The sequence below is a fragment of the Triticum dicoccoides genome, chromosome 3A (assembly GCF_002162155.2).
Source record: "Triticum dicoccoides isolate Atlit2015 ecotype Zavitan chromosome 3A, WEW_v2.0, whole genome shotgun sequence".
NCBI lineage: Eukaryota > Viridiplantae > Streptophyta > Magnoliopsida > Poales > Poaceae > Triticum > Triticum dicoccoides.
In genome coordinates, this window is record NC_041384.1 from 448,031,589 (window position 1) to 448,044,845 (window position 13,257).

The window sequence follows — 13,257 nt, forward strand, 5'->3', positions numbered from 1 at the left end:
CATGGACAAGGCCTTTATAGAGCCTGTCTTCACCAATAATGTAAGTTTGTCCATCTCAAGCCTTAAAACTTTGTCGTATATATTTGGTTAGGCATGACTGCAACAACTGTATATTTTTGGTGTTTGCATCAAATTGCTTGTTTAAAGTTTATTATGTAGTTCATAAACAAAAGTTTGTCCTTTCTCAATTTAAGTTTTTAGTTGTACAACCAAGTTCCTTCTTCATACCATGTAAATTAAACTATACAGAGCAAGTGATCTTCTTTTGCACTGCATGTATGCTTCTGTTCTTCATCCGTAATCCAGTGGTGTGGTGAACCTACCCACTACAGCATAATGTCATATTCTGCAATGTCTTAACTATGAACAATGTCATATCATTCTACTATTATTTAAACCATCTCTTTATTTGCCAATCTAAAATGGTATAAATTGACAGCACACTAACCATTGATACTTATGAGTTCTTGATCTGTAATCCAGTGGTGTCGTGAAGCTGCCAACTCCTTCACAATGTCATTTCCTGCCATGTCTTGACCTGAACAATACCATATTGTGTTAATGCAATTTTAAACTGTGTCACTTTATTCGTTAGTAAGAAATGTGATGAATTGTCAGCACTGATACTTTTATGTGCAAAACCTGTCATCTGTCTGCTTGTTTATCTTTGAGAGTGAGCAAGATATAAGTGTTGAACAAGCGCAGTCTCATCATCTTGCTCAGCTGCTTGCGCTGCAGCTCCCCAGCACGGCTAACCTTTCTTGAACTCTATTGAAGTGCTGTCGGTTTTGTATATTATTTTGTCGGCATGTTTATTTGCACTGGTGGCGATCTTTGATGCCCAGTGTATGTAATTTGCTGTCTGCTTGTGCTTTATTATCATTTGGCGAACTTTGATGCCCAGTGGATGTAATATGCCGTAATTTCTTTATTATATAGTCTAGGTTTTTTCTTATTCACGATGCTGCAGTTATTTTACTGTATATATATATATATATCCTGTATTCACAGTAAACCGGCCAAACCATAAAATTATGGTACATAATTGGGCCGTCATGCAATCACGATGTAGGTTGGGCCTGAAACGTGCCGAACAGCTCACAGGCCGGCAGCAGCCCAAAATGAACCTCGGCCCATGATTGTGCGAATCAAATCACGGGCTTTTAACATGCCAAAATTTTCTCGGTCCTTGTTTGGCCCAATCAGATATCGGCTGCGAGCAGGCCGGATGCAAACCGGGCCATAGTTAGGCCCAACTATATGACGGGCTTTTAACAAGCCGAAATTAATATAGGGCCGAAATGTTAAACGGACCCTTAACAGGCCAAAACTAATATTAGGCCGAATTACTAAGTGGGCCTTTAGCAAGTGGGCCCAAAAGCATAGTGTTCAGTTAACGGGCCGAATCTGATATGGGCCATAATTGAGCCCAAAGCCTCTTAAAGGGCCGGGCCTGATCTAGGCCGTAATTTGGCCTAGAACGTGGTAGGCTTTTAACGGGCCGGATCTCATATGGGCCACTGTTAGGCCCAGAGCGTGGCAGGCCATTAATGGACCGGATCATATATGGGCGGACACTTGGCCCAAAACATGGCAGCCAGTTAATGGGCCGTCCTACTAGGGTCCTCAAAATCTTGTGGGCCTACAGCTGGGCCGACACATTAATGTCGGCGAAATCTCGTGGGCCTTTAGCTGGGCCGGCCCATTATGATCCGCAAGAATCTTGTGGGCCTTTACCTGGGCCGGCCCATTATGGCACACAAAAATCTTGTGGGCCTTTACCTGGGCCGGCCCATTATGGCCCGCAAAATCTTGTTGGCCTTTAGCTGGGCCAGCCCATTATGGTCCGCAAAATCTCGTGGGCCTATAGCTGGGCCGGCCCATTATGGTCTGCAAAATCTTGTGGGCCTTCAGTTGGGCCGGCCCATTTAAACTTGATGGGCCGGTCCATGTGTCAACATATCATAGGCGCGTCTCGCCCATTGGATGAGTGGCACATGTGCCAACATGGACCTGACACGTGTCTCCTCCAGCCAATGATGATTCTGCACGTGGAAAATCCCCATTGGTCGGGGCTGTTAACGGGTTATCGGATCCAAAACCCGACCCGATAGCTTAACGATGTTCAGTTACGGTGGATGCCACATGTCGGTCACCCTTGATGAAAGCACTTCTGTGACGCGCGATTTATCGTCATGGAAGTGGACACTTCCGTGATGATAATTTTGGTAATGTCATGGAACACTTCTACGACGGTACAAGTATGACTATCTTGATTCTGTCATAAAATCGTCATGGATGTACATGCATGACAGAAAACGCGACCTACTATGACAAACACGTATCATCACGGAAGTGTATTTTTTTTGTAGTGATGGCAGCATGTGAGAAGTAGTTTAAGTTTGTAGTATTAGAGCAAATTACCAGTAGTACTTTAAGTTTGTAGTATTAACGTACAATGTTGGTAAGAGCATTCTTTGAGGGCTTTGAGCATTGATTAGCATGTGTGCCCGTGTGCGTTTTTTTGCGTCAATCATTAGAAGATCACAAAACAAACGGTTTCTATGTTGTACCCGTCTGCGTTTTTTGTGTTAATGACCCATAAGTCAGTTACCTATGTGATATTTCCTAATAAACCAGGCATACCATTGACCGAAAAAAATCAAGTACACGTGTACATTTTTTTGGAGACGGGATCTGCCAACTTTCTTTTTTCTCGCACACGAGTATTTTACGCGCTTCGTCTGTGTTGTGTGTTTCCCCCGCCCAAGTTTCAAATTTCGCACCGAAATTTTCATTAGGCACGCGATTTCAGAATTTATTCCTCCAACCACACCCCCTTCCCCTCAGTATCCCCCTCCCTCGCGCCTCCCCCTAACGGCATCTCAAACCGTCACCGCCGCAAGCACAGCTTCAACCACATCTACGTTCTACTCGGATCCAGTCAGGTAACCCACCGATCTCTATCACGTCCCCGGCCTGATTGCTTAAATGGCACCTGTGAAACATCCTCATGCCTCCAAATCCACCCCTCCAGGAGCTGATGGTGGTCCATGGTGCGATGGCCGCTGTGCGTGTTGACCCGGAGGAACACCTCGCCTCCGCCGCTGCCGCCGACATGGTGCAGGCTCTGGCCCAGATGAAGTCCCCCAGCGACTACCCCCAGGACTTAACAGGTAAGATCTGACCAGCTAAATCTTACCAGTACCACTTGCAATGGCTATGATTTGTATGGTTGATGTATTAAGCATGTTCATGCCTTGTTTATTTCAGTACTACACACTGTGTGATGTTCAAATATTACCATGTCCAGCTCAATTCACCAATATGAGCAACAAACTTACAATACATGAATCAGGATATCACTAGAGATGTTGCCCATTTGCTGATTTTAGTGGATGCTAACCCTGTTGCACTTAACATGCATGTCCATGTACTTAAGCAGGGTCATAACGGCTGATGTTTTTGTTTGCCGTCGAGGTGATCTGCATCCCATGTCTTACAGTATTTCACATAATTTATGCAATTGCAATTTAACTTCTACCCATTTACTGGTTGCATGTGTGTACACATGTCAGTGGCACTGATCCATGCTCCGACCCGGAGGAATAGCTCGCCTCCTCCGTCGCTGACTTTGGGCGAGCTCTGGCCAAGATGAAGTGCCCCAGCAACTACCTCTCAGGACTTACCAAGTATGTACTCACCAGTTCAATCTTACCAATACTAGTTGCAATTAATGGCTATGTTCTGTACGGTCGATGTATTAAGCATGTTCTAGTAAACATGCCTAACACATTTTTTCTACTTTCCCTACCTTTGTATAGACATTTGGGCCATTCTCTGCTCTGGCAGCACCTGCCTTGTGATGTTTAACTATGCCAATTGCATTTTTATCAGTACCGGTTTCAATGTCTATTAAACCTGTTGCAATTAATAGTTGAATCCATTTTTAAACAGTTGCATTTCAATGGCTACAAACTTACAAAACATGAATTAGGATGTTGATAAGCCTGTTGCAATTAATAGTTGTATCAATTTTTTAATCTTTCCATTTGCTACCATGCTACTCTCCGCAATGAAGATATACTAGAGATGCTTCCCCATTTGCTTTTTTGGTGGATGCTAACCCTGTTGTACTTAACATGCTTGTCCATGTACTTATGCAGGGCCATAATGGCCGATGTTGTTGTTTGCCGTCGAGGTTAGGTTAGCTGCAACCCATGTCTTACATTATTTCACATCATTTGTGCAATTGCAGTTTAACTTCTACCATTTACTAGTTGCCTGTAGGTACACATGTCAGTGGCACTGATCCACGCTTCGACTTGGAGGAACAGCTCGCCTCCGCCGCCGCTAACTTTGGGCAGGCTCTGGCCAAGATGAAGTGCCCCAGCAACTACCTCTCAGAACTTACCAAGTATGTACCCACTAGTTCAATCTTACCAATACGAGTTGCAATTATTGGCTACGTTTTGTACTGTCGATGTATTAAGCATGTTGTAGTAAACATGCCTAACACGTTTGAGCTATTTTCCCTACCTTTTTATAGATAACTGGGCCATTATCTGCTCTGGCAGCACCTGCCTGTGATGTTTAACTCTGCCAATTGCATTTTTATCAGTACCGATTTCAATGGCCATTAAGCTTGTTGCAATTAACAGTTGTATCCATTTTTAAAGAGTTGTATTTCAATGGCTACAAACTTACAAAACATGAATTAGGATGTTGCTAAGCCTGTTGCAATTAACAGTTGTATCCATTTTTTAATTCGTCCCTTTGCTACCGTGCTACTCTTTGAAAATGAAGATATCACTACAGATGTTGTCATTTTATTACCATTTGCTATTTTTGGTGGATGTTAACCCTGTTGTAGTTAACATTGGCTTTCCATGTACTTACATGAGGCTACAATGGGCGATGATGTTGTTTGCCGTCGAGGTTAGCTGCATTCCATGTCTTATACACCATCTATTCCTAAATATAGGTATTTTTAGAGATTCCAATATAGACTACATAAGGAGCAAAATGAGTGAATCTAGATTCTAATCTAAACTATATCTGTAATTCTATATACATCCGTATGTAGTTCATATTGAAATCTCAGAAAAATACTTGTACTTAGGAACATAGGTAGTTGTATTTTACATCATTTGTGCAATCTTAGTTTACCTTCTAACATTTACTGGTTGCTTGTAGGTACATATATGAGGGGTACTGATCCACGCTTTGATCCCTTTTGCGTATGGGGCAATGCGATATTCATGTACAAGTGTCAAGTGAGGAAACTAAGAAAGATTGTTAGGCGAAAGAAACGTGTGATTGGAATTAAGCTCTTTATTTACACTTTGTCGAAGACAACAGTGAACTTTAGGATGGTAAGTAATGTGTTACCTTTTCCCCCTGCCCACAACAAATTACAATATTAGACCTCAGTATCTGATATTTTTCTCTTTTCAGTGGTCTCCGAAGCTATTTACCGATGATTACCTTGCAAACTACATGACCGGAGTGGAGGCAACTAAGGTTAAAGTATATAATTCATGCTACCATGATAATGCTCTAGAAGTCTTCCTAAAGGCGGTGAAGGATGGGCAGGTGATCGTCACAAGGGGTTGGACAAAAGTGGTTCATGCCTATGGCATGCAGGAAGGCACATTATGGGCATTCCGCTTCTTCAACACCGTCGGCAGTCAAAATGATTTACACTTGTCTCTTCACCTTTACCGCCTTTAAATACTGCGGTTCATCATAGTTAATTGCTGCCTGATCTTGTAATTACTGAACATATTGTACTGGCAATTTTATTTATGGATTCGTTGTTGAACCATTGTGCTGAGAATTTGAATTGCATGTTTTGTATTTCAAAATTTACAATTAGAATATTCAATTATAGGCAAAAATAAAAATAGAACAAACGGCCATGGACCTTTGCAAACGGTTCTAGTAGTAAAAGCGCTTGCGATGGATAACCCAATGCCACACAGTTTTCTACATCAAATCGTGTGTGATGTAGTTAATGAAAGTAAACAGTTAACCAAGGCAGAGCATGTGTGATAGTTACACCTTTCACACACGTGTGTATACATAAAACCGTGTGGGATGTACATCCGAATGGAAACATTTTCCCTGGATTGACTGTGTGGGATGTACATAAGAACGGAAACATATTCCTTGGATTGACTGTGTGTGATATACATATGAATGGAAATGATTTTCTAGGATTCACCGTGTGGGGTGTACATACCTATGGAAATGATTTCTGGGATTTACCGTGTGGGATGTACATACCTACGGAAATGATTTCTGGGATTCACTGTGTGGGATGTACATACCTACGGAAATGATTGGGTTTCGATGCCTCGCCCAATCGCACACAGCCCCAGCCTGGGTCCCAGGAGGGCCTATCCCCGACGATTTCTGGGTCGTGTGGGAAGGACACCCGATCGCACACACTCACTTGGTGACGATTCCAAATGCCATCGCGGAAAGGGGTAAAAAACATTTGTTTAGGATCGACGCGCACCAGTGGGAGGCTTCTCCAATTACTTAATGCTTTGCCTAATCATCCTCTCAAGAAAAATGAAATACTTGATATCTTTTACAATGGACTAACTGATGATTCCAGAGACCACCTGGATAGTTGTGCTGGTTGTGTTTTTAGGGAAAGAACTGTTGAGCAAGCTGAATTGCTATTGAATAATATATTGAGTAATGATAATGATTGGACACTGCTACCTCTTGAGCATGCGTTGGTTTTCCCTTGAAGAGGAAAGGGTGATGCATCAAAGTAGCGTAATGTAACGACCCGACCCAAAATCGGTCAAGTCTCTGTGTAGCTGTACCATCCCAAGATCACGCTGGCAAAAACAGTACATTGATGCAAAGATTCAAAGTTCAATCACACCTGAATTTATTACATGATTCTCCTATCGAGTCTTTATTACATCATAATAAATTCGACCGAAGGACAACTCATGAAAAATAAACTAAATAAAGTTGTGGAAGCGTAGACGATAATGTGAGTCCATATGACTCCATAGGGCAATCACCGAGCGTAGATCGTAGCCTCACTCCTGGTCGGAAAACTCCTCTACAATATGAGACGTTGCAGCCATGTAGGTCAGCATTTTGAATATGCCGGCAAGTCAAAGAGAGAACAACAATAATAATGCTAACACTATATGCAATTTGGCTGTGGGGCTCTAAGTTATATGTTTTTGCGAAAAAATCAATTTTTCCCTACAACAAAGGACTTGCTTGAAATTACTACAAAATGTTGGTTGTTGATGAGATGGTTCCGCCAACCAGTGTCTCATAACCGAAATTATTAATAACCATCAATTAATTAATTATGTTCGGTGTTGAGATTTCCAAAATACTCCAATTCCAGAGGCTCATTTGTCCGTAACCAGGGACATGGCTAATCGATTAGGTTTCTACTCTACAGAGTCTTGTGCACTTTACCCGCAAGAATCGTTCCCTCCTTTATGTCCTTGCACTGCCTGGTGTTTGAAGACAGGACAAATGAAACAGGGTCTTCCGTAGAGTTTCTCTGGGCCACTGTCGGTGCCCATCGAATCCTACCGTTCTTCTACATCTCGTAGCGCCGTCCGGCCAGAGTCACACCTAGGGTCGACCAAGCCAAAGCCCATAATGGCTTGCGGCTACACAGGTAAGCTTCCGGTCAACGGCTGTCCATCCGTCTCTTCATGGCTGGGTGAAGCTTTTCGCAAGATGTCATGGCGCTTCTCCATGCATCCCAGCCATCCGCTGGTTGCTCCAGGGTGCTCGTCAACTGTCCTCCACCCAGTAGTGAATTTGAAGTCCATCTTGAGCTTGAAGTCATGGGGTTGTCATCATCTTGACTCTCACATCTCCCTTATGAATCACTCAACCAACCCCGTCTACGAGCATAGAAAAATAAACTACATCGTCCCGGGCAATGGTAACAAGGGAAAACTGGGTTCAACCTACCACATGATATTACTCAAGATTTATTCAATTTCTCCTACTGCATGCATGGTGGGGAGGAAATACTACTAATGCAATAAAACATAGGTATTGTAGAACATGATCAAATGACTTGCCTGGCTGACGGTATTCGAACGCTAGTGACTCATGATAGCAAGCTTCGCACTCCGGAAATTCTATTTGAAGCAAACAATGAATACATAAGCATACAACTATATTAACATAACAGCAAGCTAACGTAAATCACACAAGCACTCAAACCAAAACCAAAGAGAACTCGAAGAACTCCAAATCAAAGTTTTCATTACTTCAAGCAAACAACTAGGAAATAGTTTTACCCTAATAAAAAAATTCTTAACAGAACGAAAACAAGGGGTTTGCTAACTAACAAAAAGGAAAACAACATCTAAACTAGGTGCAAAAAGAATCACATCAAAAGCTATTATAAAACTCCTATTATGCCTAAAACAAAACTAATAAGAAAATAAAATAAAACTTTTTATTTTGCTGTAAATAAAAGTTCACCCTCTGTAACTACAGAAACTAATCTAAAATAAATTTTAACAGGGCTAAAATAAAATTTTATACTAACTAGAACAGCAGGAAGCAGTAGCATGCTAAATAAAACTAGAAAAGCTTGATTTCGACTAAAACTAATTTTTTAATAAAATCTATAAATACCTAAATTAATCCTACTGCTAGGCAATGACAAACAAAGCAGCGGCAAAAAGGTTCACAAAAAAATTAATCCTAGCTCATTTTATAGCAGAAAACTAATCTGACTAAAACTAATATAAAACAATTTTTAAAACGTAAAACATGGCCGAAACTATTTTCTATAGAAATTATAGGAAATTTGCAAATTAGCAAAAGAAGAATCAACTAAAAATATCAAATATCCTAAAAGATATAGATTTTTCAAGATTGGAACTATTTTGTTTTAGAACAAAAACGAAAAAACAAAAAAACTAACGCGCTAACGGGCCGAACAGTGAGCGCTCTAAACTAAACTGCGCTTAGGCATCTTATTGGCTAAAAGAGTACGGGCTAAACAAAATAAACCGCTCGGCCGGTCTATATAAACCGCAAACAAATAAACCAATCTAAACCGAAACTAAAACCGATCTATATGAAATAAAACCATACCCCTTCGGGATCTAATCTAGACCCTAGGTTTCAGATCAGACGGCGAGGGGAGGTGGAAGCTTACTGCGGCGGTGGTCGACAGCGATAGAGGGTGGCGGCGGTCGGCGTCGAGCGGGGCGGGGTCTTCGGCGGTCGGCGAAGGTGGCGAAGACGTCGAGCGGATGCGGCGGAGCTAGGGGAGGTCGGGGGGTGGCCTTGTTGGAGCTCGGCAACGACGGAGATGGTCGGAGGTCGGGGCGACTGCTTCCTGGTGAGCTGAAGCTCCGGCGAGCGACGGTCGATCTCGGGGGTGACGGCTTCGGGATTCCTGGGCAATGAGAGGATGTCAAAGAGGTGTGGAATGAAGAGGGGGTTCGGGTCAAGGTGCTTAGAGGTAAGGGGAATTCTCACCGGGGTCGGTAGCGGCGGCGAACCGAGGTGGCGGCGGCGAGATGCAATCGGCGAGGGCGCGAGCTGTGGTCGGTTTTGGGCTAGGGTTTTAGGGGGTTCGAGAGAGGAAGGGCTTAGGTATTTATAGGACATAAACTTGCGCGAGGGGAAGGCTTCGGAGCGTGATCCCTGGAAGATCGCGGCGACGGGCGTGCTCCGGTTGTGCTCCGGCTTGGCAAGGCGTGGAGGAGGGGAAAGAAAGGAGCAGGCCCTGCTGGTCAGTGAGAGGGAGAGAGGAGGTGGCGAGCGGTCGACCGAGGGGAGAGGGTTCCGGCGTCGGGCGGTGGGGCAGGCCGGCTCGGTCGCTGGCTGGGCTGCTGGCCTGGCGCGTGGTGCGACAGGGTTTTCCTATTTTTTTAATTACCACAAAGAGAGAATTATAGGACATATATATTAATAAAATTAGAAAAATGAATCCTAAAACATGCACATTTTTCAGAGGCAAAATAGAAACTAAAAAAACATTTTATGCAAATTCCCAATAAAATTTGAATTTGAATTCAAACCTTTTGGCAAAATTTTCTTCTGACATTTTGGAGTGTCATGTTAGCTCCTCTCATACTTTTGATCAAGTATTTGTCAGGGATATTTGAAGTAAATTTCAATTGCCAAATCAAATTCAAATTCAAATGAAACTCCAATGCCTCTAAAATTCAAATGTCACTCAATTTCAAACAACATGCATAGATGCTTAGCTAATAATTGTAAAACATTCCAAATTGGAAATTTGGGATGTTACACGTAAGTATTTCCCTCATTTTTTTAGAACCAAGGTAACAATCCAGTAGGAGACTACACGCAAGTCACCTAGTACCTGCACAAACAAACAAAAACCTCACAACCAACGCGATAATGGGGTTGTCAATCCCTTCACGGTCACTTACGAAAGTGAGATCTGATAGAGATAATATGATAAATATTTTTGGTATTTTTGTTGTATAGATTGAAAAGTAAAGATTGCAAAGTAAACGGTGACAGAAATAGCTAGCTGACGGGAAAATAATATGATGTAAAGTAGACCCGGGGGCCATAGGTTTCACTAGTGGCTTCTATCAAGATAGCATATATTACTGTGGGTGAACAAAATACTGCCGAGCAATTGATAGAAAAGCGCATAGTTATGATGATATCTAGGCACGATCATGAACATAGGCATCACGTTCGTGTCAACTAGACCGAAACGATTTTGCATCTACTACAATTACTCCACACATTGACCGCTATCCAGCATGCATCTAGAGTATTAAGTTCATAAGAACAGAGTAACGCATTAGGCAAGATGACATGATGTAGAGGGATAAACTCAAGCTATATGATATAAGCCCCATCTTTTTATCCTCGATGGCAACAATATAATACAATACAATACAATACGTGCCTTGCTGCCCCTGCTGTCACTGGGAAAGGACACCGCAAGATTGAACCCAAAGCTAAGCACTTCTCCCATTGCAAGAAAGATCAATCTAGTAGGCCAAACCAAACTGATAATTCGAAGAGACTTGCAAAGCTATCAAATCATGCATATAAGAATTCAGAGAAGAATCAAATATTGTTCATAGATAATCTTAATCATAAACCCACAATTCATCGGATCTCGGCAAACACACCGCAAAAAGAATTACATCGAATAGATCTCCAAGAACATCGAGGAGAACTTTGTATTGAGATCCAAAGAGAGAAGAAGCCATCAAGCTAATAACTATGGACCCAGAGGTCTGTGGTAAACTACTCATACATCATCGGAGATGCTGTGGTGTTGATGTAGAAGCCCTCTGTGATCGAATCCCCCTCCGGCAGATCGCCCGAAAAGGTCCCCAGATGGGATCTCACGGGTACAGAAGGTTGCGGCGGTGGAAAAGTGGTTTTGTGGCTCCCCTGGATGTTTTTAGGGATGAGAGTATATATATAGGCGAAAGAAGTAGATCGCTGGAGTTGCAAGGGGCCCACGAGGGTGGGGGCGCGCCTGCCCCCTGGGCACGCCCTCCTACCTCGTGGTCGCCTTGTTGCTTCCTTGACGTCCACTCCAAGTCTCCTAGATTGCGTTTGTTCCAAAAAAGATCCTCGCGGAGGTTTCATTCCGTTTGGATTCCGTTTGATATTCCTTTTCTATGAAACACTAAAATAGGCAAAAAAACAGCAATTTGCACTGGGCTTTCCGTTAATAGGTTAGTCCCAAAAATAATATAAAAGTGTATAATAAAGCCCATAAACATCCAAAACAAATAATATAATAGCACGGAACAATCAAAAATTATAGATACGTTGGAGACGTATCAAGCATCCCCAAGCTTAATTCCTACTCGCCCTCGAGTAGGTAAATGATAAAAATAGAATTTTTGATGTGGAATGCTACCTAACATAATTTTCAATGTATTATTTTTATTGCGGCATGAATGTTTAGATCCGAAAGATTCTAGACAGAAGTTTAATATTGACATAAAAATAATAATACTTCAAGCAATGCTAACCAAGCAATCATGTCTTATCGAAATAACATAGCCAAAGAAAGCTTATCCCTACAAAGTCATATAGTTTGGCCATGCTTCATTTTCGTTACACAAAATGCTCCCATCATGCACAACCCCGATGACAAGCCAAGTAATTGTTTCATACTTTAGTCTTTTCAAACTCTTTCAACTTTCACGCAATATATGAGCGTGAGCCATGGATATAGCACTATGGGTGGAATAGAATATGATGATGGAGGTTGTGTGAGAAGACAAAAAAGGAGAAACTCTCACATTGACATGGCTAATCAACGGGCTATGGAGATGCCCATCAATTGATGTCAATGCAAGGAGTAGGGATTTCCATGCAACGGATGCACTAGAGCTATGAATATATGAAAGCTCAACAAAATTAACTAAGTGGGTGTGCATCCAACTTGCTTGCTCACGAAGACCTAGGGCATTAGAGGAAGCCCATTGTTGGAATATACAAGCCAAGTTCTATAATGAAAAATTCCCACTAGTATATGAAAGTGACAATATAAGAGACTCTCAATCATGAAGATCATGGTGCTACTTTGAAGCACATGTGTGGAAAAAGGATCTTTTTTTATGGCCTTTCTCTTTTTTTCTCTTTTTTTCTTCCTTTTTTTATAAGAACTTTCCTCACATGGGACAATGCTCTAATAATGAAAATCATCACACTTTTATTTACTTTACAACTCAAGAATTACAACTCGACACTTAGAACAAAATATGACTCTATGTGAATGCCTCCGACGGTGTACCAGGATAATGAATCAAGAGTGACATGTATGAAAGAATTATGAAGGTGGCTTTGCCACAAATATTATGTCAACTACATGATCATGCAAGGCAATGTGACTGTGATGGAGCGCGTCATAATAAACACAACGGTGGAAAGTTGCATGACAATATGTATCGAAATGGCTATGGAAATTGCCATAATAGGTAGGTATGGTGGCTGTTTTGAGTAAGATATAAGGAGGCTTATGTGTGATAGAGCGTATCATATCACGGGGTTTGGATGCACCGGCGAAGTTTGCACCAACTCTCGAGGTGAGAAAGGGCAATGCACGGTACCGAAGAGGCTAGCAATGATGGAAGGGTGAGAGTGCGTATAATCCATGGACTCAACATTACTCATAAAGAACTCATATACTTATTGTAAAAATCTATAAGTCATCAAATACAAGCACTACGCGCAAGCTCCTAGGGGGATATGTTGGTAGGAAAAGACCAT